At 32.6% G+C, this 27,067-nt stretch overlaps 1 protein-coding gene across 15 annotated transcripts in view; it reads left to right on the forward strand.

Annotated features, from left to right (window-relative positions):
• Positions 1-27,067, forward strand: part of Lingo2 (leucine rich repeat and Ig domain containing 2) — a 1,224,968-nt gene that overhangs the window by 724,835 nt on the left and 473,066 nt on the right. For 12 of the 15 annotated variants that reach the window (XR_015440039.1, XM_087183798.1, XM_021252956.2 and 9 more), the window contains one exon: positions 11,533-11,618. The exons of the other annotated variants lie outside the window; for them this stretch is intronic. The gene's annotated coding sequence lies outside the window, so the exon portion shown is untranslated. The remainder of the gene's footprint in view (positions 1-11,532; positions 11,619-27,067) is intronic. 15 annotated transcript variants of the gene reach the window in all.

Consider the following 27,067-nt stretch of genomic DNA (forward strand, 5'->3'; position numbering starts at 1 on the left):
TACACTATACTCTTAATTTATCCTAAGAGCTTTTGTATTGTCTTGAAAGTGGACTTAACTAATAGCAGATTAACTTTAGGAAATCTGTAAAGGAATGTTGAGCACTGTGGCTTGCAGTTCTGGGATTGTCACTTTCCCAATTTGTGACTCTGGGCAAATTATTTAACCCACTTTCTTAGAAACTTAACTTCTTGACAGATTTACCTGGGGAGATTTAAAAATGCACATTCTTAGTTCACCCACATTTACTTAATCAGAATCTCTTAAGAGTACAGACTGGAAAATTTGCTTTTTAACAAGCACTTGAGTTGATTGCAGTCTAGGGACTACATTTGGGAACAACCAAATCAATATTTCTAAATCTTAGTATTGTTTTCTTTTTAAATTTCTTGTGATGTAAGTTGTCTTACAGAGTTGTTCTGAGACTCAATAGTTACTTATTACCTTGGATCTTTTCCCTTGACTCCACCTGGAATCTTTAAAATTTGAAAATACATGCTTGTGTGACAAACATCAATATTTCTGGTGCCAAGCTGAACTCGGCGCTTTTTTCTCTTTGATTTTATTTTCATTCATTATGTTTCCTTACTTGTGAATATTATGGGCATAGGTAAGATTTGATCAGTTAGGGAAAAGTCAAACACAATAGACCACATGCTGTTCTTCTGGGATCCTTGAAGGAGCTGAACACATAAAGGACAATGTTAAGGACAAAAAGAATTTTTCAATTTATTTTAATTTGGGGCCCTTACACAGGAGAAAGTCTCTCAATCAATGACCTGATAACTCTCTAACAGATCTGTTGCAATAATGAGTTTGCTTTTTATGTGAAACACGCTTGCTTATGCACATGGAAACTATACTTTCAGCCAGAACTTACTCTCCAATTCACAGAAGCATTAATTTTCCCACGAAGAGCCTATTATGGTTGTTCAAAAATCTCTAGCCAGTCTCAGTACAGAAATTACATAGTTTACTTAAACTTTCTATAAGCTAATAGAAATGTATGGGAAAATAAAGAACACGGATTATTAAAGTTAAATTGAATTATTTGGAAAATTACATAAATGCTAAGTATTTTAATTGCTGACATTTTATTTATATAAATATATTCATTTCTTAACTTTCTGTTAAAGAACTAAACCAATTTATATAAATATTGACCTGCTTCTTGGGATAATAATCTTTATTTCTTATGTCAAACACATCTATATGTCCTTTTTTACCTACCTGAAGCTCAGCTTTATTAACTAGTTATTAGACTTCAAAGGTAATTCACAGCAAAATATAAGAAATAGAAGATGAAAATTTCAAGCCTACCTTTAAAGAGTAGCCCCTTCATCAACTTACTTATAATATTAAAAAGAAGAAGGAAGTACAGAAGAAACCAGCCTTAATCCCAGGAGTATGACATCTAAAGCATGATGATCACAATTATTTATGAATAATTTTCAATTAGTATCCTGGAAACTGAGGGGACCATTGGTGGCAGAGGGTAGAGAAGTAGGAGTAGAACTCTTCTTGTCTGACATATGTACATAATTAGAATGTAAGCCTTTTGAAAACAAGGGTGATTCTCTTGTATGTCTTTGATTTCTTACCTTCTTAAAAAAAAGCCTGGATCCCAAAAACATAAAATGCACAACTTAAAGTAGAATAATTCATTTTAAAACATTGTATAAATTTTAAAACAGGTATTTGTTTTTTGGACAAACATCTGTAGATTATTTACTCACCACCAGACAGTTTGGTGACAGCAAATAATATGACTGACTCAGGCATCATTATAATTTAACTAGGGATTATGAGTTGGTACAACTAGGATCACTCTGTGGTAAGTCAGCCTTAATCAAATTCTTTCTAGAAAAATACTTAACTGAAGGATGCTTAGGGTTTTTACATGGAAATACTAATAATAAAATTAGCAAATGTAAAAAATTACTAAATGGAAAAAATAATTATACAGGTTATTCATTAGGTTCTAAATACTCCAAAAACACTTTGATTCTTATAACTATTGTAAACAGATGCTATTGTTTTATTTTGCAGATGACAAAATGTTTTCTTAGATAAGACAATCTGCTCAATATATAACCAATTAATAGCAGTGTAAAAAAATCTTAATTCAAAGTTTACTTCAGAGCTAGTATTTTTACCACTATACTTTATTTGTGCTATTCTAACTTATTCTAAGATATCTATCTCACTTTGGATGATCTAGTTAAGAGGTTGGATCTCTTCCAGTATTTGTAAATTAGCAATAGATTTTACTTTCTAAGGACAGAGTGTCTTATGTAACAATAAGCATCCTTTGACTATATGTGTTCAATCAGAGTCCTTGAAAATAAAAACTTTTGGAAATGAACTGGAATGATTTATGTAATATAGAAACAAATTGGATGATAGGTTACATTATTTGCCCACCTAATTCAATACTATTTTCTTTTCAAAGAGTATGATCAGATGGTTACTTAAGGCAGAATGAATAATTGTGTGTTTATAATAGCTCTAAATTTTTGTTAGTAGTCCATTACGAACTTCTCATTTTTAAAGTAGGATATTAAAAACAATCTTGAATTTCTTTATTCTTCAATCCTTGAAAACAGGAGGATTGTAGCAAATTTAACCCAGAGATTTGCTGTCTTTGCATTCAGCTTAATTATCAAGGCATAGAGGGGGAGAGTTCTTTTAACAGAGTCTTTCCCTAGATAGCTTGGAAATCATTACATATCTTTAAACCTTTTTAAAAATGTCTTTTTGAGATTCTAGAGGCACTTCTACATTAAAAAGCACAAAAACCTGAAGAATCCATAGTGATATTTCACTTCTAATTCCCATCCCCACATCTCATGTAGATTTTCATCAAAATGACCTCCTTGGGAATGGTGAAACAAAATTTTGTTTGAGTGAAATTACTTCTTATTTGGCTTGGAAAGAATGAACATATGCATAACCAAGATAGATGTCAGAAAGGTCCTACTTAAGAGCATAAATTTTAGAATATACATATGAGCATACTTTGGAGACTTTTAAGTATATTTAATACTTACTTTTTCTTTGTTTTGTTTGGCTTTTTAATACAGTGGGTCATACTAACAGCTGAGAAGCCTCATCAAATAGCTAACTCTTGTTGACTGAGATCATCTTACTAAATTCAGCTGAAAAAATTCCATAATTTTCTTCCTAATTAATGAGTTTGGGTTAATGGCTATAGATAAATATAGCAGTATTTAACATTTATGCCACATCAGCAATAAATTAGGATCAAGTCTAAATGCAGCTATCTGCATTCCTAGACCTGAGGTATCACAGTGAAGGGAAGATTAAGATTTATGCTGCTGTTTATATTAGTCTTTCTTATATTATGGATATTTGTGCATAATTTACTCAATCTTCCTCTGGGTAATTTGACAATTCCCACACATTTTGCATGAGCTGAAAAAGAGTAGAGGATGTTTTATGAGCGGATCAGTTGTGTTGAATGGCCACTCACATGTGATTTTAAAATGTTTTTATACAAATTTCCTTAAAACTAGAAGAGTAAAAAATGTCATACATGTGACCAACACACTATTTAGTGCTTTCTAAAATAATAGTCTCAGGTCTGTAGAAGTAGCTCATGCTAAACTACTTCACATGTATTCCAGAAATACCTGGTGGGTAGAAATTGCAAATATCAGTTTGTACTTTAATGCGTTCCCTAAATCACAGTGGTGGGAATAGCATAGTAAAGAATATTTATCAAAAGATTCCAGTGTTCTGCAGACTTTTGAAGACAGCCTTGTATTGGAAATGCATAAGGATGAAATGAAGCTAGTTCTCTACACCAAGGGAACCAGTGTTTATCTCCACAATTTATCCGTTGGATCTGAGAGTAACTTTTCAGTGAATATCTTTATCATTTCAAAGCAGAATTCTACTTTTGTATATTCCTCATACTGTAGCCTTTTTAATCCTGTTCCTTCTTTTACACTTCTTAAGGTCATTTTCCTTTGGAACTGCTCCTGTCCTCTCTGCTTGCTTGTCTTGGAGTGGGTTGGTTTCTTTGTTTCAGTTAGTTCAGTGCCTTTAAGACAGAGTAGAAGTACCTTACAAAAGAATATGATTTGTTTTGTTTTGGTTTTGGTTTTGGTTTTGGTTTTTTGGTACTGGAGATCAAACTCAGGACTTTGCACTTGCTGGGCAGGCAATGCACCACTCAGCTACATCCCTGGGCCCAAAGAATCTGTTTTTGTGTTCTTCCTTCTCAAAGCATGACTTGAACTCTCCTCTGTCCATGGATTATGATTTTATATTACTCTTTTTCTTGGCTTTTAAATTGCAATTAGTGTTTTATTCCTTGTAGCTTGGGATTGTGTTTCATGAGTTGAAAGAGAATCAATCTAAAAAGTTTGTATGATATTAAAGGATTACTTAGAGGCCTACTGTCATCCATGTAGTATTCAACATAAACACAGGGTATGTCTCTGGTAAGAGAACATCCTTTGAAAAGGAAATCTGAACCACAGAAAATAATATGTACATATATGAATACATATGTCCACAACATCCCATATGTGTGTATCTGTTGTTTTCTTTGGGAAAGAGCAGGGATTAGAGGGAATTTCCTGATTGCGATATATGTATCAAGAATTAAATAACAAACTGAACCTAGTTTTTATCAAAACTCCATTATTCTGCAAACACTTACTGAGTAGCTTTTACTTTCTATCAGTTATTTATGATAACAAATTTCCAGTCATAACATACTATACTTGTTTCATTTCAGTAGTAGTAATCAGCACACAGAATCTTGGAATAGTCAGTACTATACTAATTGTCTTCAAGAAAACAATGAGGCCAAACAACAGTTAGTGTTAAATTAAACGCAGTACTATATCAGAAGAGTTTAGCAACAAGGCTCAGTAGTTCAAATCTGTTGGAGTTCTAATCAGGCTTCAGAAGAATATCTTCAGCTCTTTTTACTTATTTTATATGACTGTATTTCCAGACAAATCAGAATTAAATCTGAAGGCTCATGATTTTGCTTTTACCAAAAAAATTACTTACTCAGAGCTTCTCCATAATTAAGGTCAGGAAACTTTTACTTTACTAATCTATGGGGGTTTAGAACAGTTATTTGGCAGTAACGGGTTTTAGAATTACTTTCTACAAAGCCAGTTGACAAGTTGTTTTATGTTTTTAAATCTATGTCTCCTGAATATATTTCAAATCCCCAAAGTATCAAATATTTTCCCATTCTCAGGACTCCTGTTAGCCACTAAGCTGCACAAGCTCCACAGGGGTTATAAAACTATATTGACAATTGCAATGTCATACTGACTAAGAAGGGTAGAAAGCTGTGTGTATCAGAGCTACTGAAACTGCATGATTAAGTTTCCACCTTTGTCCAATGATTACATATTTCAAGATTGTTGTGTGCAGTTGCTATAATAATTTCTAGGTAATCAGGGTTTTTCTATGTTAAAAACTTGATCATTCTGAGAAAATAACAGAACCCTACCTCATCAACTATCCCTGTCTTCTTCCATCTCTTTCTTGAAGTATTTTCCATCTTTTCAGGCCATGGCAGTTGTTCTTTCTTGTAAATTCCATTATCATGTATTCTCATCACCATTCATTTGATACACTTTTATTATTTTGAATTATAATGTCTTGTCTACCTAAGTAGACTAAAGATCTTCAAGGGAAAGAACTACGATGATTTTTCTTTGTACTTTCCACAGTGCTAAGCACTGTGCTATGCTCATGGTATGTACACACTTAAGTTTCTAATTGAACTTATCCATGAACCAGAACTGACAAAGCACTTTGTTTTCACATTTTACAGAGAATAAAACTGCTTAAATTTGAACTAAATTATAATAAAAGACAGGAATTCAAGACCATTCTTGATAAATAGTACATTTTGAAATGTTGAAATCCCTTATATGTTAGCTTTCTATTACTATAACAAAATACCTGAGATAATCCACTTAAAAGGAAGAGGATTTACTTTGGCTCAAGGTTTCAGTTCATGGTCACTTGGCCCTATTGCTTGGGGCCTGTGGTGACACAGTGCATCATGGTGAGAACAAATAATGGAGAAGACCTGATCCCCTCATGTCATCCAGGAAGCAAAGAGAGGGATGTAGGAGCTAGGATCCCAATAAACTACAAGGGCAAGCCCACAATGACCTGACTTCTCCCATTGAGTCCCACCTCTTCAAAATTTTACTGCCTTCCATTAACACCAGTCTTTAACATGTGGGCCTCTTGGGGAGCATTCTGAATCCAAACTGTAGCATGTTACCAGGAGATATTAGATTCATAGTCAATACTTTTCATTTCATAATGAAAAAACTGAGCAGAGATGTTACTGATCTATGCAGTTATTTAACTGATGGAGGAGGGTGATTTCATAACCCAGATGTCATTTTCTCTAGCATTCTTTCCATACTTCTCAGAGAGTTCAATATTTTGCCAATTTAATATGCAATTTAGACATTTGATTAAAATTTTCTCTGTGAGTTACACACACATATTATAGATCTCTCTCTCCCTCTCCCTCTCCCTCTCCCTTTTCCTTTTCCTCTCTTTAGCATCATCCTGATGACCCTGTAACACCACCAGGCAAAGAGTTGAATTTATAACACATATGCTGATGTTTGACTTTTTTTTTCTCCTTCTGGTCCTCTTTGGGAAATGGAAAATTTTAAGTTTAGCCCTTGTCATTCTTCATAAAACAGAAAAATTTACTATTATTCTCAAGTTGTTCTATTTCTGCTAGAACCTTCAGAAATGTCATAGTGTGGTAGATATATTTTAAAAAGGAGACACTGACAAATTGAAGTGCATCCAAAAGAAGGTGACCAGAATAGCGAAGTGTCTGCAAACATGACATGTGGAGAATGCCAGTGCCATTGTGTGTTTAATAAAGTGGTGGTGTAGAGTTTGAAAGGTGCTTCATATTCTTGAAGGGTAATGATAACTTCCTTCAATATTTGAAGGGCCATCAAGTAAAATAGGAATTCTATATATTCTAAATAGTTATGCAGGACAAAACTTGAACCATTCTGTCACAGGTACAAGGAAAGTGGCTTCTGCTCTGTATTAATATGCTTGTCCAACAGTTGTCTGTTGTTTTGGTTCTCTTGTTGGTGACAAGAGAGCTTCACTGTTGAGTTTGTGTCAAAAACACCACCATCTTCACATTGAGTGCAAGACAGACAGTGGACACTGAGTCATTTATGACCTGAAGATTATATGATTGATTATCTGTGTCACTAACCAATATCCAAATGGATGACAATTAAATATCAATGAGCAGTTGTCACTCACTTCAGTCAGATGAAGAGATTAGAAGCCACAACTGACTAGAATTTGTGATCAAATACCCAGGCTATAGATAAAACGTAACATATTATCTTGAGGTGGTTTTCCTTCCTTCCTATCTAACTGACCACATTCTGCAGCTTTTCCTAAAGCAACGAAAAACCACAAGTGCAATAGAATGTAGTTTAAATAAATCCCTTGTCCTTCAATCTCTTTAGGTTAACAGTGAATATTCAGGGTGGCTTATATGAAACAAGTATAATTTAATGAACTACAGTTTTGTGTTAGAAAATGAATCCAACTGTAAAATGTGCCAGAGGTTTTATAATAAATAAGTCATGTTTCATTTTATTTGAAATAATGTTACAGTAAGGCAAGATATATAACATAAATACTTTTTCTTTTTTCACTTTGATGAGAATATAAATTGCATATTGAACAGTTATTTTGAGGCCTGAATCTGGATCAAGTTACCATTTCAGTTATAGTTTTTTATCTATTTCCCTTTCACTAAAGCAGCAATGAAAGCTCATATTTAAGTTTAATACAGAGTTCATTGAACACACAAGTTCCATGATAGAACTCATTTTATTGGATCCTTCACTCAATACAAAACATCAATTGCGGAGGATCACATGGCATCTTTCTAGCTGTCACACCAATATCTTCCTGAGTGCTGTCTGCAATATCTCGGTTCTTTATTTACACTGGAACTCATTTAGTTTGATCTGAGAGCTATTTCTAAAGTGCCTGCAGTACATAAAAAAGCACTTTATCACAAGAGAATCCTTTGCTTTGGAGATAGGAATATCAGCAAGATTCTCTAGGGTAGTAGAACTTAGTTAGAAATGGGACTTCATTCCCTACTCTTTATATTTCATAAGAAATGAAGAGCCATAAGAATATTTTGATAATGGCTTGATAAGATGCTATCTTTGATTTAATGAATCTAATCTTGATTGGGCAGGAACTCATGTGTAGAAAGGAGACAGGAATATTGTTGAAACAGGTGGCTTTAAGTAACTTGTAGGAATGGAGGCAAGAGGTTCTGGGAGTCAGAAGTAGCAATGTCCTTTGTAACTTCATTAAGATCTATCAACTCTTTTAAAATTGTAAATTATATAAAATCATTGAGACCTAAAAGTATGGATACTAAAAAAAAAAATTAAAACAGTGTAAGAACATGGAAAGCATTGAAAATTGTGGAAGTGGACTGAAATCTAAGAAGCCAGTTTGAAAATAATCAGTTATTCTAATAAAAAATTAACTCAAGTAAAAATTTTAGATGCTTCCTAGGAATAGTTTCTTCCTGAATTTTGATCCTACACACCCTACCACACATGTTGGTAAATACAGTTGATTTTTTCTCTTTCCTCTTATCTTTACTTACACAATTGCCTTTGTTATTCCCATGTTTATGTTTGTACCATGAATTCTCTGCACATTGTCCTATCTGCTCTTACAAAGATTAAACTGCTCTAAATAATTTATTTTCAAACATAGAGTTAATATTCTTTATATTATGGAGTTACTTAAGTGTTTTCTTTCAAAGAGATGGTTAAGATAACTTTTCAGTATGCAGGCAAAAAATGATGAGGTGGCTGTCAGAAGTAATGAAGAAAGTGAAAACTGGCCAGCTCTTACTAAAATTCTTTGAGAAAGGAGATATGCTAAGCTACTGGTCAGAGAGGATTTCTTTCCTGTGTTGCTAAATGTTCTTGATTAGTTACTGAATCTAAGTTAAATAATTTTTAACTTACAATTGTTATTGTTGTAACTCTTTAGAAATGCAAATTAACTTCACATGAAATCACAGCATAAAAATCTATCAGGGAGTATAACAGTAATTTATTACAATGATTAAAATTCAGCTAAGGAAATGACCCTAATAAATTAGTTGCAATTTTATATATGTATACATGCATATGTATGAATCATATGGTTCCAATTGTTATTAAATGCTTCAATAATGGCATATATATGGAAGAAATGATAACTGTGGATATGACCAATGGTGGCTCTTTTCTTTAATGACATGTAAAGAAATGCTACTGAAATATATTGCTATTTGAAAATTTGGTTGAAAAGATCTTTGAGAAATAAGCATATTCTTTTTAATGAGTCTACTACTTTTAGCCATTTATTTTAATATCTAGTTATTTTCTACATTCTTTCAACAGTGATGAAACCTAAGCTTTAATAAAGATTTTAGTAATAATAAATACAAGTAACATTTAGCGCTAAATCTCTCACTAAATTTTGAACCAAGGACTAAAATCAGAATTATTTAGAAGTTATGATAGTTATTATACTTTTGCAAAAAAACAATTAGGATAAGTATTTTCTTTCAGTAAAGTGTACAATATAGAGTTGGTTCCTATGTTCTTTTTGTAATATAATTGACTGTCTAAAATAGTCAATTCTAGCAGAGAAGATGTTTGACTCTTTTAAAATCATTAATTTTCCTTTGATTACAAAACAAGGCCGACCATACCTGAAGGTGAATCTCAATTCTGCAACTTTCAAACATGAATACTTGAATTAATTCCTCTACCTAAAAACTCAGCATACTGTTTATTTTTAAAATGAAAAGTAAGTGAAATAGGTGCAAAGCACTAATATAGTATTTGGCTATTAGTAAGTGCCTAAAATTGTAACTGGTAACATTAGTTGATAAATGTATTAGTTAAATGAGTTACCATCTCACACACACACTCTCTGAAAAAGGGAATTTGAACTGAATCTTGAAAGTAGAAAAGAACCCAATCACAAAGAATTACAGGATTTATTTTCAGCAAAGCAAAGTTCTTAGTTGCAAGAGACTATGACTTATTGGGAGTAGAATACACAGAAAAATGAAACTGTTCAGTATAGTGTTTCATACACAGGTTGCATCCAGCTCATGTCAGAACTTGTTGGCAACAATAAGATGCTTGGGCTTTATTCCAGGTGCAATAAAAATCCATCAAAGAATTTTAAGCAAGAAGTAAAATGATGATTCATGCTATGAAATTCCAATCCTGTGAGCAGTGGATTACAGAGAGGATCAAGAATGGGATCAGTGAAAACAGGGAAAAAGAGCTTGCTTTCAAATTCTACTCTGTTATCAGCAGTGGATCTTCAATGCTTTACTTAAACTTTGCCTCACTTTCCTCATCTTTAAAAATAAGTCTGGTAATAACACTTGTCATATAGAGTTCAAATATTAATTTAGATCATGTCTATAAAATGCTAAGTATAACTTCTAATACATTGTAAGCAATACAAATAATTATTGCTGCTATTATTGGTCACAAATGTGGCAGTGTCAGGTAGGAAATCTGCTATATGACATTTGAAAGGAGGTGACTGATATTCTAATTATTTTAAAACATTGCACCTCATTACACTATTTTGGAGTAAATGAAAACTAGCCTAGAATAGCTTCTGCTTTTCTGGGAACTATCTTCTCTCTCATCTTTATTCTTCACTATTATTTTTGTGGATTGTAGAAGGGAAAGTTGGGATGGAGATGAGAAGTAAAGAAGAAAAATTGATAAGGAAACTGGAAAATTTCACTTCCTTTTACAACTTTGCAGTTACTCCAAAAGCAGAGTCTAGCTTGTAATTGATTGTTTAATTTCATTGCATGAATTGATAACTATTTTATCCTAGAGTTTTAGATTTGTCCAATAATTATTAAATACTGAAGCTCAAGAAATAGTCTAGGGTATACTGACATAGAAAAAAGTCCTTTTTACTTCAGATCTGCTTTCTACTCTTCTGTGAACAACTGCATTATGAAAAATTCCCTTTTGTCATATACAATTGAACCACAATGTAGTTCAAACATTTGAATGAATTTAAGCATGGGCATCATTCACCTATTTAATAGAAAATAATGTAATTTACCGCATGTCTGGATGATAGAACTTTATCATGTTCCAAAGATTCCAACATAAAAACAATAATACACTTGCCTCCAAAATGGAAAGCCTGAAACATGTGAACTGGGTTAATATCTATTGTATTCTTCAGTAGCTTTGTAAAACCGGTACTTTCTAAATGTCAATGATTATTGTTATATGGCCAGTGATATATGTAGGGCCTTCTTGAAGCAAGCATCACCTACCTTTCTCTCTCTTTCTCTTCCTTCCTTCCCTCCTTCCCACCTTCCTTCCTTCCTTCCTTTCTTTCTTTCTTTCCTTTCTCTCTTTCTTTCTCTCTTTCTTTCTTCAGCCAAGTAATAATGTTATGAGAAGAGGCTCAGAAAGGAACACAGCAAGTGGCCACCACCAGCATGAGGAGCCCAAAAATTCAAACAGGTAAGTGGAAAAATGAGACAAAATTTATTTTTCTATGTGTCAGGAAATATATTTGTTGTGCTTCCTATGCAAAAAAAAATCCTCATAGTCTATACATTTAAAAATGACAGTGTTTCTAATATTTAGCTGATGAAATTTATTTTCATGACTTGGAAAGCTTCTAGGAAGTGATTTTCTGTGGGAAAAACATAACTAACTTTGTTATAAACAGACATGGATTTGAAGAAGCTATGTGATTTTTGTGAAAGTTGTGTATATTCTTTGAGATTTTAGTTTCCTTATTTTAAAATTGAGGTTGTGATAGTTATTTGTTAATTTCCTGGGAATTAATTGTCATTATAGAAAGACTCTAGTAGCTTCCTTGGCATATGGAAGACCTAAAACATATAACATTAATTCTTATTGAATATTTGCAGCATGTCAAGGAATACATGCTAAATATTTCACTGTATTATTTTATTTAATCCTCACTACAACCTTAAAAGTTAGTAGCTATAATTATCTTCTTATTAACAGATGAACAATCTGTTAACATATTATGTGACTTATCTGTACAGTACACACTCTTCCCCGAGACAGCTTTTTGAGTGCAGTTCTGTCTGGGGGCAGAGATTCTGTTTTTGTATTTACTTATAAACTCAAAAATATTTACTAGATATCAAGATATGACAAGTTTTTTTTTAGCAGAGATGCTGTGCTACTTCCCAGATGATTATTACAAGTTATATTATAATTGTATAGTTGTATGATTTTTTTCATAAATATATACTTTTGTTTAGTATTTATCCTGTCAAGTTGACTGAGTAGGAATCACTATTCTCAGTTTTACAGGTGGAAAAACTGAGTTTCTGAGAAGTTCACTGGAGGTCTTCGAGCTCAGTATTTCTCAGATTTTCTGTGGGTGACGTTCGGTATATATTTTATCCATTGCAGACTGCATGTTTCTGTAAAATTACTAAAAGATAACTCCCAGAGAAATTGAAGGATAAAAAAGAGAGAAAATATACAAATCCACATTTTATTTTTATTTATAATTATTCTATAGACACAAAATAACTGTACTACATTTCTATAAAAGTTTCTCTAATGATATTTCTCAAATTCCTTGTTTCTCATGGTACAGACCCATGACTGTCTGCAGACTGACACTTGCCTGCAGACCAGGGAGCAAATCACATAGCCCTGATGGAGCTCTATGAAGCAAACCTAACACTCAGCCTTACACCTACCATCATCTAGCACAGGTCTCTTATTACTCTAGGCGGCTTCAACATACAGCAAGATCCTCTTTTGTGATCGAAGGGGAAAGAAGATTGAATGCTAAATTGTTAAAATGAAACCAGTAAAAGAAAAATGACAAGGCACAACCTCTTAAAAGAGTTACATGAAACAATTGACATAAAAAGTGAAAAATCAATTGGAAATTTATAGAATGATTTCTGCTAAATTTATTTACAAGACACTGAGATTTCTAAAATTTGATATATGTTGTCAAAATTTTCAAGATGTTTTTAGTTTATTTTTTTCTTTTCAACATATTTATTCTTTAAAATTTGAAGTTAAATTTTATTCAGAAGATTGGATCATGACAGTTTCCAAGGAATAATTAGACTTATCATTTTAAGAGCTGAAAGTGAATCTTGACCTGATGTGAAATGAAAATAAACTACTTCTTCCCACTATGTAAAAGAAGCTTCAAAATATATTTCACTTGTTTATTTCAGAAACTATCAAAGAGAATTTTGACACTTTTGGCGCAAGGTAAAATGTACATTGAGTCAGCAGTGAAAATTTACTTTGTAAGATGATTCTGTGACTTTCTTAGTTCCACTGAAATGGATCCAAATATTTACATGTGCTATTTTATTAATAACTATTTTAGCATTTGTGTCAAAGTATGATGCACAGATGTTCAGGCATAGCTTTTGATTGTGAGTAAATATTTGGGAAAAATTGAATTTTTTACCATAGTTACAGGTGTCAGAAATCAATTAATTTATATGAACTTTCACCATCTTAGCAGAGTGTGGTGAAGCATCTTAAAATGACTATAAAGGGTATAGCTTATTGAAAGAACGTGTGTGTGTGTGTGTGTGTGTGTGTGTGTGTGTGTGTGTGTATCTCTATCTGTGTGTGTAGTACTCCATCAAATCAAGGTAAGGGGGATATACACCAGGAAAGGAAGTTGGTCTACCAACAATTCTAGTGGAGTTGCTTATTTGAATGTCTGACACTTACTTGATTTTGGGCCTAAGGTTGTTTGTAACAATCTGTTCTTCAATGGTGAAGCTTAAAAGCTCTCTGAAAAAAATAAGTCATCAGCAAGACAAGGGCTGAAAGTCAGTCTTACCAGTTGACTATTGTAAAACACTACATGTCTACAGATTTTATTATAATCTCAGATCAGTAAGCAAATGATAGCAACAAGACCAGCAAACTATGGACCTGAACAATGATTATTTGACGTTGGAAATGAAATCCTCAAGAGGAAAACATATGTAGGACAATGAATTGATATAGAAATCAGCAAAGAAATGTTAGGAAATAGTTGGCTATCCTTATATATGCAGTGAATGACTGAGAAATTAAAACCTAGAGACTTAATAAATTGAAACAGAGTCGAAAGGAAATGGAAAGTTTAAGGAAAAATTTAATCTGACAATAGAAACAAGAGATAACAGAATCAGATTTTTGGAAAGAAATTGGAGGAAGCACTCAGTTTATTCACAACTACAGAGGGCAAGGATAAATGGTGTAACAAGGAGAGAAAAAAAGTTACCAATGTATAGAACAGAAACCCAACACTGGTTAATTGTTTTTTAAAAATGGAATAGAATAAGCTCTAAAAAGCAAACGTAATTTCAAAATCACAAGTGAAAAAACATGGCTCAAGTAATAAATAGAAAGATATTTTACATTTTTTGAATATCTACTTGTGTTACATTTAATTAAATAAAGAAGGAGAGAAATATTTTGATCATTCTTTTTGGTACTGGGGATCAAACTAAGGACCTTGCGCTTGCGAATATATTTTGATCATTCTACAAACTGTTTTCTCTGATCTGAGTTTTTCTTTTCTTTGGCATGGGAATTATCTATTCTTTAAAATAAAGATGACACAATGATTAACCTAGAAAATAATGATTTTTGGATGCTATAGATTTTTTTAATTACTTATGCTTCTACAGTTATTGGTTTATTCCAGTTTACTTGTTTCTCTGAAACAGTTTTGATTAATTCTGTTAACCAAAGAAAACTACCAATGCTGAGCAATTGTCCAATTGTCCAAAAAGACCAGTACACTGAGCAGAATGATAATGATTTTAATTGGTTTTTGACATATGAAATAATCATACAGTCTAAGTAAATATTTTTGAAATATGTCTAAGAACAATGTACAAATCAAAAGTGAACAGCTCCACATATTTTTACAGTATCCATAGATCTGTGAAAGATCATTCATATTAAGAAGTAGATTGTAATTAACATCACTGAAAATACTCTTTCCTCTTCTGAAGTTTCAAATTCCAGCTCTTCACAACGTAACCCCTTTCCTGAGTTCTAATACTATGACTTATTTAGTCTGTTTTTGAGCTTTATATTGTGGTATAATAGATTTTGTACTTGTTTTGTGTGTCGCCACTTGCTTTAAATATTATGTACGGGAAATTCCTACGGGTTCCAGTAGTTTAATTTTCAGTGTATTTCCTCATGACCAGTTGGTGGATTTTACATCTTTATATATGTCACTAATACTCCAAGTTTGAGCAAGAGTTATGACAATCTGTCATGCTTTGAAAAAAAATATAGCACAAACCAAAATATCACTTATATTCAATTGATGAAAAGTTTTAGAACTCTCTAAAATAATGGTTCATGAAAAGGTGTCAAAACTCTGACTCCAGTTTTTAATCTTACTTTATAACCTTAATTCATATACTAAATGTGCTTGATTTCTGTCAAAGATCAGATACCATTGAAAACTTCATACGAGATTTTTTAGTTAGAGTATAATGACTCCATCCAGGAGTCATGACACATCCAGGACTCCATCCATTGATACAAAAGTAAAGGCACTGGATTTTGTTTTCTTTGTTCTCAAAACATCAAACTAAGTTATTTTTTAATAATTCTGTATTAATTGTACTGAAAGAAGACTGTCACATTGATGATTTTATAATGGTTGCTGTATGAAAGCTATATGATTATTCTGTTTTGTTTATGAAGTATTGGTTAAGGTTTGGAATGGAATGTGGATTTAAAACACCAATTCTCAATATTCAAATCAATTCCTTTACATTCTTTATTTTTCCATTAAGTTTATTGGTACATTTTAGGTATGAAATACAGTTACATTCATCACTGGGATCTTGTACCTTTACATGATGTATCTTGGTTCTTATTTTTTTCCCTTTTCCCTGCCCTCCCTTCACCCCTTCCACCCTTTCCTATTTGCAAAGACTTTGTTTCCATTTCTTTTCTTTTTTTCATTTTCCAGCTTTCCTTTCCCTTACCCCTCCCACTTCCCCTACTCCTTTAGACCTTTTCTTCCATTCACACAATATCAATTTTACATTTTTAAAATTACAATATCAAAATTTACAGGACATTACCACAGATTTTACAGAATTTAAAAGTATATAGAAAGCATATTACCAAAATCATTTTTGAAATAAATTCGACAACTTCTAAAAAGTACCTTGGAAGACAAATTAATGAAACTGACTCTGGAGGAAATATAAAATTTGAATAGCACCTATTAAAGAAAGTTTATTCCTAGCTTGAAAACCTACCTATATGACAACAACAGGCTCATATACATTTTAACTGATAAATTATATCAAATATTTAAAGCAGAAGAAAAAAGAAACACTTCTCCCCTTATTTTAGGAAAACAACATTGTGCTAATCCTAAAACTGGATAAAGATAATAGAAGAAAAAAGTTTGAACATAGATAAAAATTTGTTTACCAAAACAAACTATCAGAAGTCAGACCTGGCAGTATGTAGAAAGTGATTTTATTATAGGAATGGCACTGTTGGTTCAGCATTGGGAGATCCACACCCATAAGTCATCATTTTAGCAGAGGGAAGGAAAAAGCCATATGATCCTGTCACTAGTTGGAGAAAAAGTATTGGACTAAATTCTACAGCTGTTCATGGTAAAAGCTATCAGGAGGCTAGTAGAACAGAACCTTCTCAACAGATTAAAGACACGTACTCCATACTTCCAGCAAGAATGCCTTATATGAATGGAGAAGATACAATGCTTTCTCCTTAAGGTGGAGAACAAGGGCAGATATGCCTACTCTTCATCTGTCCATTAAACTTTGAAATATAGGCCCAAATCAAAATGATCTGGCAATAAAAAGACACAATTAGCATAGGATTGGCAAGGTAGAAGTAAAATCTTTATATGTAGATGAAATGATCATCTACAGAGAAAATACTAAGAAATCTCTAGGAGCCCCTAGAACTTGTGTTTGAATTTAGCAGGATTAGAAAACACAAGGTATATATAAAAATTCAGGTCTGTGTATACTTGCTATAAATGAAGAATTGGATATTGAAATTTAAAAGTTATGTAGAAGTACAAAGGACCTAGAAAATTAAAAAGAAGAAAAACAGTGTTGGAAAACATTTATTACCTAATTTTAAGACTTGCTCTAAAGCTACAGTAATCAAGGCAGTGTTGGAATAAGGAAAGACATATAGATCAATGGAATAAAACAGAGAATCTAGAAATAGAACCACACATATATGGCCCACTGAGTTTTGAAAGATTATTTAACATTAACATTTTATAGAACATAAACTCAATTCAAGAGCAGAGGAAAAGATAGTGTTTTCAGCACATGGCACTAGAACACCTGGTATCTGTATATACAAACTTAACCTCAACCCTTTATTTCCATACATAAAAATAACTTGAAAGAATATATGAACCTAAATATGAAAGACTAAACCATAAAACTTTAAGATGAAATTATAAGGGAAAAGGTTCATGAATTTAGGGTAGGCAAGAACTACCTAGGATACAAAAAACATGATGTATAAAAGAAAGAAATTAATAAATGAGATTCCACTAAAATTTGGAACTTTAAATGACATCTGTAAGAAAATGAAAAGTAGTCCTTGAACAGACCATATTTATAATACCTATAACCTAAGACCAGAATATATAAAGAACTTAGATCTCATTAATAGACAACCCAATTAAAAAATAGACACAAGAAGATGATAAATAGCCAGTACAGCACAAGGAAAGGTGTGAAACACTAGAATCAGAAAAATACTAATCAGTACAATAACAAGATCATATTATACAATCATTAGGGAGATGAAGTTAAAAGTTTTAAAAGAACAAACGTCAGCTTAGGTGTAAACCTGTTAGAATGTGAACCTGTCTAATACTGCTAATGTGGATATAAAATGACAAACCATTTTGAAAAACAATATAGAAATTTCTTGTATTACTGTTAAGAACCAACAGTTCTGTTCTTAAGTTTTTACTTAAGAGGAATGAAAACACATGTTCACAGTAGATTTGTACGTATAAGTTGACTATCGCTCATCTGAAGTTCTTGGGACCAAAAGTGTTTCAGGTTTTGGTTTGAAATCCACTTGATCTGCAAAAAGGATAGCTACTTCTGCTTTTTATCAGGTTCCTGTCACATGGAGTATTGTTTTCCACCCTTTAACTTTCAGTCTATGAGTTTCTTTTTGAATTGTGTTTCTTGTATGCAGCATATTGTTGGATCTTGCTTCTTGACACATTCTCTCAGTCTATGTCTTTTGATAGGTGAATTGAGACCATTAACATTGATGGTTATAACTGATACATATTGACTTATCATTGTCATGATTTTTTCTTTTCGTCGGATCCTGCCTCTTTGTGTTTAATTTCTTGTCACACCTGATGGATTCATTCTGCTGGGCTTCCTGAGGGTTGTGATCCATGTTGTCGTTTCCTAGGATATTATCTAAAGTTTTTTGGAGTGCTGGTTTGGTATTCATGAAGTTCCTAAGTTGCTCTTTGTCATGAAAGTATCTTATTTCTCCATCAATTTTGAAAGATAGTTTTGCAGGGTATATCAATCTGGGTTGGAGGCTGTTTTCCTTTAGGACTTGAATTACATCACTCCAAGTTCTTCTTGCCTTGAGGGTTTGCTGAGAAGTCTGCTGTGATTCTGATGGGCTTTCCTTTGTATGTGATTTGTTTCTTTTCTCTAACTGCTTGTAGAATTTTGTTCTTCTGTTGGGTTTCTGGAATCTTAACTATTATACGCCTATGCCTATGTGTAGATGTTTTTTGATCATGGCTAGTTGGAGTCCTATATGCCTCACTTATCTGTATGTTAAGTTCTTTTCCCCTGCTTGGGAAGTTTTCTGTCATCACTTCTGTGAACAGTTTTTTTATGTCATCTGCACTCTTTCCTGTTTCTTCATTGACTCGTCTTATGTTATTCTTCTTTGCATCATCTAGCAGCTGCTGGATTGATTTCTTGTGGTCCCTTACAATTTTAAAGCAATTTTTCTTTTCCTCCTCACTAATTGCAATCTTATCTTCTATATCTGAGATTCTGTCCTCACATTGGCTCATTCTGCTGTGTAGACTTTCAATGAATGGAGTTTTTAATCTCCTGGAAATCTGTTTGTATCTGTTTTATGGATTCCATTTGTTTCCTATGTTGGGATTCCATCATGTTCCTCAGCTCCTCTATTTTTTTTATTTGTGTCCTCTCTAGATTTATTAATCATGCCTTGCCCTATGGGCACAATCTCTTCTGTTATCTGAGAAGTTATTTCTGATTTCATTTTTCCAGATCCTCTTTTGTTGCCAGTTCAGGGAGTCCAGGTGGTTGAGTATCATCATGGACTCATTTCCCTTTGGAGTTGCTGTAGGTGATCTGGAAGTCTGGTTTTGAGACTTATTTATGTATCTTCTCATTTTGGTGTGGGGGGATGCTGTTGGCACCCACAAGGCTTACCCCTTCTGCTCTGGGGGCTGTGGTGGTACAGAGGCCTGGAAGCCTCCTTCTGGGCCCTGGGAGCAGCTCACCTCCTCTGCTCTGGGGGCAGTGGTGGTATGGCAGCCTGGAACCCATTCCTTTACATTCTTTAAGAAATGAAAATTTCTTCCCCCCCCCCACATCATTTAAAACTAAGAAAAATAATGTGTGCCAAACCTACCTTATTTAAGGAATTTGACACAAAATATACTGCAATCTTTGATAAAGTAAAATGTAAGATATTGTGCATGTCTAGGTCATCTCACAAAGACCTGGAATAAATGGTAATAAGGAAAGAATGATAGAAAAACAGCATTGGAAGCTGTGAGAACATTGTTTGTGTAGCACTTAAGGCTCACAGTGAAGCAGATCAAGAATTGTCTTACCATCTCAATACTGCATAATATTCTTTGAAGTGCCCATCCAGAATATTATTTTGATTTGTGTTCTTTCAGAATCAAGTTCAATTTCCAGACCTATCTTCTATCATTTTATATTGTTACAAAGTGAATCAAATATTTTTGGCAGACTAGATTTCTCTAGATTTTAGATAAAGAACAAGAAATCAGTGATAAAGAAAAGAGAAGTGAATTTGTGTCCAAGTGCTTAGGAACATGTTGTATTTGCAAGAGTGTTTACTCTTTAGTATATGTGCTGCCGAAGTGAGCACAGGAGTGTTTACTCTTTAGACATTGCTTATTTTAATAAAACTGAACTAAAGAGGAAGGAAAAGAGACATGGAGCTCTACATGTTTTTAATCTATATATAAACTGAGGTTTAATTTTTTTTAGGTCCAAGAGATATTCTTAAATTTATTTAGCTTCATGGTGCAAATAGGAGTGTAATCTTCTAAACCAAGAATAACCAAAAACAATAACAACAAAAAAACAAGTCCCCAAATTTGTCAGGGGATTTGAACAATTGATAAGTATATTTAGGTCCTCTCTAGAAAATGATAGTAAAACACTTAAAACATGAGTACAAGATATGAAGGTAAATTCTTGCTAACTTATCTTTTTTTTGACTCCCCATCACTACCACCATCACCACCACCACAAATTGTCCTTGAGGCTTAGGTAAATCCATTATTGTTGAAGACCATCCATCTTACAACCCATTCCAAAATATACACAGACTAAGGGAATTAATCTCCAAAGGGAGGAATAAAATTTCCTTACATATAATTTTTTGCATAATACCTTTTTTAAATTTTAAATTAAATTCATTTTTGAAGCTGATACATAGAAACATAAAAATATTATGTATTGATGGGGTACCATGTGATGGTTCAATGCATGTATGCATTACATAATCAGATCACAATGTGTCTATGTCCTCAGACATATATCACTACTTTGTGAGGAAAGAATTTACAATACTTTATTCTAGGAAGCTTTGTGTAATGTGTACTACACAATGGCTATGTATATTCACACTATTGTGAAATAACATACCAAAAATTCATACTCTGCTCTAACCATACCTTAATTTCTATTGCTCAATCTTTCTGCATCTCTCTCTTCCCTTCTCTTCTCAGCCTCTGTTAAGCACCATTCTTATCTCTACCAGTTTAACATTTTTCTGCCTGTGAGAGCATGTGGTACTCGTTTCTCTGTGCCTGCTTTATTTCATTTAATATAATGAACAGTTCCAACCATATTATATCAAATGACAAGATTTAATTATTTTCATGGTTAAATAGTATTCCATTGTATATATGTACCACATTCTTTAAAAGCCATTCATTCATCAGTTGAACATTTACGCTGTTTGAATTTCTTGATGATTGTGAATAGCATTGCAATAAACATGGAGGTTCAGGTGGTTCTTTGACATACTGATTACCTTCCCTTTTTATATATTCCCAAAATAGGATTGCTGGGTTATATAGTATTATTGTTAATGTTTTGAGGCACCGTCATACTTCTTTCTGGAGTGAGGTAATATATCATTGTTGTTTTTATTTGTTTTTCTCTGATGATTGGTGATGAACATTTTTTATATGCTTTTGGTAATTTGTATATCTTCTTCTGAATAAGTGTCTTTTTAGACATATTGTTCATTTTTAAAATCAAGATACTTCATTTTTTGCTTTTGAGTTTTTTGGGTTTCTGCCAGATGTTTAGATGCAAATATTTTCTCCCATCATATAAGTTGTTTATTTATTCTTATATTTGTTTCCTTTACTGTGCAGAAGCTTTTTAGTTTGATCTGATCTCATTTCCTATATTTGATTTTATTTCTGTGCTTTTGTGGGGGTTTTTTTCCTTTTTTTTTTCACCGGGGATCAAACTCGGGTCCTTGCACTTGCAGGGTAGGCAGTAGAACCACTGAGCCAAATCCTCATCCCTATTTCTGTGCTTTTTGAATTCTTGTCCAAAAAAATCTTTGCCCATGTGCTGAGTATGTTACTCAATTGTGGGTCACTGGCTTAGCATGTGCAAAATCTTGGGTTCAATCTTCAGCACTGTAAAAATGAATTAAAATAGGCTTAGATTAGAAAAGAAAAAGATTCATGCATATTCCATGTCATTGTGCATTTCCCTCACATTTTCTTTTAATAGTTTCATGCTTTTTTTACATTGAAATCTTTAATTCATTTTGATTTTTTTTTTGGTAAATAATGACAAATCAGGGAATAATTTTATTCTTCTGCCTTTGAATACTCAATTTTCAAAAAATCATTTCTTGAAAAGACCACTCATTCTCTAATGTGTGTTCTTAGTACTTTTGTCAAAAATCAGTTGAGTATAGATGTATGGATTTATTTCTAGGTTCTTTATTCTGTTCCTTTAGTCTATGATTTTATTTTTATGCTAGTTATTAGCATAACTAACTAGCATTTTTTGCTAGTTATTATAACAACCATGCATTGTTATTACTCTAGCTCTATGATATATTGGAATATCAGACAGTATAAGGCCTCCTCATTCATTCTTTTTATTCTATGTTGTTTAGGCTATTCAGGTTTTTTTGTGATTCCATACAAATTTTAGGATTTTTTTTATAATACTGTGTTATTGTTATTTTCACAGAGACTATATTTACTCTGTGGTTCACTTTGGATAGTATGAACATTTCAATAATTTTGATTCTTCTAATCATACATGATATCTTTCCATTATTTTGACATCTTAAATTTCTTTAATCAAAGTTTTATAATTTTCATTGTAGACATTTTTCACCTCTTAAATTTAATTGTAGACCTTTAGACTTAAATTTATTTGTAGACATTTCATTTAATTTTACAGCTACTTAAAATGGCAGTACTATCTTGAGTTCTATTTCAGATAGTTGACTGTTGGCGAGTACATAGTGTCTGTTCTTTAAAGAAAGTTTTCTAAACTACATACCCTGTAGCTTATTTTCCATTACTTATTTTTTCCATTACTGTGATGCTCTTTCTTTTGCTTTCTTTCTCTTACTGCACTGTATTCTTATATCCAATCCTAGTAGTATGCTTTATTTTTAGTATGATGTCTATAATATGGGCTTTAAAATTTGTCTAGACTACAAGGCTGAGTTTTTGGTATCAGAAAGTATTATATGCATTAGATATAGGGTTATCATTTGCCAATAGCATGTACATAGTTTAGCAAATGCTCTAGTATTTTATCTATCCATAACTCACTTATTTTGGAACTCTGATACTCAGGAACATAACTATAATCCTAACAGAGTCTGAGATTTAAGCACAGCTATCCATCACCTGTGGCTGTTGTAAATAATGTATGTTTTCTTATTTAAATCATTCATAGACATTGGCAGTGTAAAAATAGGGCAGTTGACAAAATGGCAATGAATAAAAGACTCTCTCAAATTACACAACCCAATTTATTGTGATGTAGAAGTAAATTTCTCGGACTATAGAACAAATATATATCCTATTTATTATGTTTATGAAGTATATGAATTTGTGATATACCTCTTTTAAATAAGTTTTTCAAGTCTATGCTACATGTTTACATAGACAATATTGTTTCATTTTTTTAGTTCTCTTGTATAATTTCAAAAGATTGGTTTTGGATAGTAACAATATTCAAGCATATTTTCTTTACTTCAGAGTGCAAAGTATACAATGTAGTATTGTGATAATAATATAGATACTGGGCTGGGGATGAAGCTCAGTGGCGCTGCGCCTGCTTGGCAAGCACAAGGTCCTGAGTTCAATCCCTGATACTGCAAAAAACCAAATCAAAACAAAACATAAACAAAAACAATATAGATACTTTAAAGCCTTCAAATACCTCTAGGCAATCAGAAGAATGACTGATAATTATGTATTCATTTGGTCAATATTTGTTTAATATCTTCTATGGACCAGGAACATTGGTGTAAGAAAACCACTGTGAATTAGAACTTTAAAGACCAAATGTCTATATAAAAAGTCTTGACTCATATTTATGTTCATAACTAATGTCCATTCGTCCACTTAAAAACATTAAATGTAATGAAATTTTAACATAGATTAAATTTTCAAGAACATAGTAGATGTTTGTTGATAGCAATTTAACTCACTCTCTTGTTTATTATTCACAACTACCCATTGAGGTGAAGGTTATCATTCCCCTACTGAGGTTTAACATATTACTAAATATCTTTAATCAGAATCATTGATTTTAAAAAATCATTATGTATATACCTACTGTTTGGATTATTGTAAAGACTAAAGAAAAAGTTAATGTGACATACACAGAAGAGGTTTTTTTTCTTCCCATCTTTTATATGTTTATTTCCAGGTGATCAGATAAAACAGAAAGGAACATCATTTTCTTTTTGATTTTGGAATTTACTCAGGAAATTATTTTTTTTAATTCAAGCTTCATGGGTTTTTTTGTAGATTAATAAAAAATAATTTTATAGGGTACCATTGCAACCAAATTGATACTCAGTGGTAGCAGGATTTTATTTTATGGATGGAATTCAGTAGTGCAAAATCAATTTACTTCAGGACTCCATAGTTTTAATACCTTGCTCCTATCTTTTGAATCCTTCAAGGATAGGTATTAGTATATTAATTTTTATGGCTCCTTTGGGGTTTTGGTCTTCTCTAATTTTCAGAATATCTAGTTTGAGGAAGAAGTGAGGAATGAGTTTTGTATCTTTATCTATGGCAGACTTTCAAGAGTTGGCAATCAATTTAGAAAACTTCAGAAATAAAATGAAGGAGGTGAGAATTTATCCTTAAAAAGTTAAGTAAGCTAGGCAGTGGTCTTCAAGCAGGTACCAAGAGGGCTGTGGAACAAGTAACAAGAACTTCAGCTACTAGTGAATGAATTTCAGAGCGAGAACTTAGGATTCTAACAGAATCAGAAGGAGAAAGAACAAATTTTAGTTCCAAAGCCTCTTGAATGCTTGGTAATACGTATAGTTTTTTTTTTACTTTTGAGACAGTGTCTCTATATATATAGTTCAGTCTGGTCTCCAACTCACAGTAATCTTCCTGCCTCAGCCTCCTAAGTGCTGGGATGCCACACCCAGCGTTGGCAATAATTTATAGATATGAAAAAATAGGTTCAGATATATTGACAAAGACTCACATAATTAACTAAAACATATGCCATTTTCCCCGATGATGAAGAGTTTGAATAGAGGTGAAAATTATAATGGGACAATCATGAAATGAAATGAAATGAGAAACAACAATTTAGTTAATTAGCAAGTAGATTTGAGTACTGAGCAGGTGTCACTGTGTTAGTCCAGGGATATATAAAAATGTAAAATATTGAGCCTTCAATAAATATGTAATCGAGTTACAGAAATAGCACCTTTCATTATAAAGAAATAAAATAAAAATTTTAAGAAGCTTTAGAGGATTATGAGTAACCAATTGTTCATTTGAGATATGTGATACATAGTACACGTTATGATCTAAAGCTAAAAATGATTTTTTTTAATCTCTTAGTAGTCCTACCAATTCATAAATTCTCATCAAGTCAGTTTTCCCAACCATGTTCTCCCTACAAACTATAAACCTGAATAATATTGAAGGAAATTAATAATTATAGTCTCCGTTGTAATTTGCCATGTAGAGTATTCTCATTGAGATTCTTTTCATAGTACTCTGCCTAGATTGCTAATTCTTTTCAGAGAGAATGTTTTGCCTGAGTTATGTCATTAATCCAAATTTATGCCTCCCAGTAACTTTCTTCTAGGAAGGGAAAAGAAAATAGTGATAACACAAGAGCAAAGGAAACCATGAGTGTGAAATTGATATACAATGTTACTTTTTTCCCTTGATGAGATTTTTTTTATATTCCTGAAAGCAGTATGTGCATTAAAACTTTGTTTTTGATAGGTTACACTACTGAGAATTACAGATTGTAGTTTAAGTTCATTAATATATATTAATATATCTATATAATTCACTGTGAGCTTTGCCAGCATCAGTTCTCTTTGAAGCCTTTCTTTTATTCCACTGTGAGATGTGTAATTGGCCATGTGCAGGATAAAAGGTACTGTATTTATGAAACACATTGTCATAATCAGAGTCCCTGAGTGTTTTTAAACCATTGTGGCATGTCAAGGTTTCTCCCTTATCTCCCTAGCTCTACACATTTCTGTGATGTACTACTTGACTGTTTTGCTTCTGGAATTAGCTTTGTGATATGTTCCCATGTGAGTTTTAAGTGGCTTCTTAACACTTCAGCAATTTTAGAGAATTACTTTGTCTTCATAGGTTGTGGAAAATTCTTCCTGCTTCTATGCTTAGGGAGCTCCCAAACTGAGAAAAAGATAACAGAGTAGAAACAGTTTTATATTATTTATTTATTTGTTTGTTTGTTTATTTATTTATTTATTTTTGCAGTGCTGGGGATCGAACTCAGGACCTCAGGACCTTGCACTTGTGAAGCAGGCATGGTGCCACTGAGCTAAATCCCCAGCCCAGTCATATATTATTTTAAATGAATGCCACTGAGGAATGAATACAAGATGATTGGTTGCATGTGTGTATGGAAAGCCCAATGATCCTTCATGTGAAAGAAGTATTTCCTCAAAAGGGTCCTTGTTACAAATGATTTCTTACATTTCAGGGGATTGTTTGAATTAGAAGTTTCAGATTAACACACAATTCATATATTTGTATATCCAATTTGTGTCATGAATGTCAGAAAAATAATTTTCATGTGACTTCCAGGGTCATAGTTTAGGATGGGGAGGGAAAGATTTCACTCATTCCAAGTGGTATATTACTAGGTTAATCTCATAGAACGTCTGAAGCAGTTGTTTGTCTTCTCTGGAAAGAAGCTAATCAGAAATCAAGGCAGACTTCTGCAAGCATAAGTTTCTCTTTTAATAATATCTTCACATTTAAAAATTCTTCTTCTTCGTTCTCTTGAATGTCATTATACACCTGGAAGAAAAGTACTATCACGCCTCTTTTGAAGAACACATGAAAAAAAAATGGAGACTCCCAGAAAATCCTGGTAGGGCTA

Source organism: Heterocephalus glaber, unplaced genomic scaffold (assembly GCF_053883595.1).
Source record: "Heterocephalus glaber isolate CG9 unplaced genomic scaffold, H.glaber_assembly_v1.0 deba00001481, whole genome shotgun sequence".
Classification (NCBI taxonomy): Eukaryota; Metazoa; Chordata; class Mammalia; order Rodentia; family Bathyergidae; genus Heterocephalus; species Heterocephalus glaber.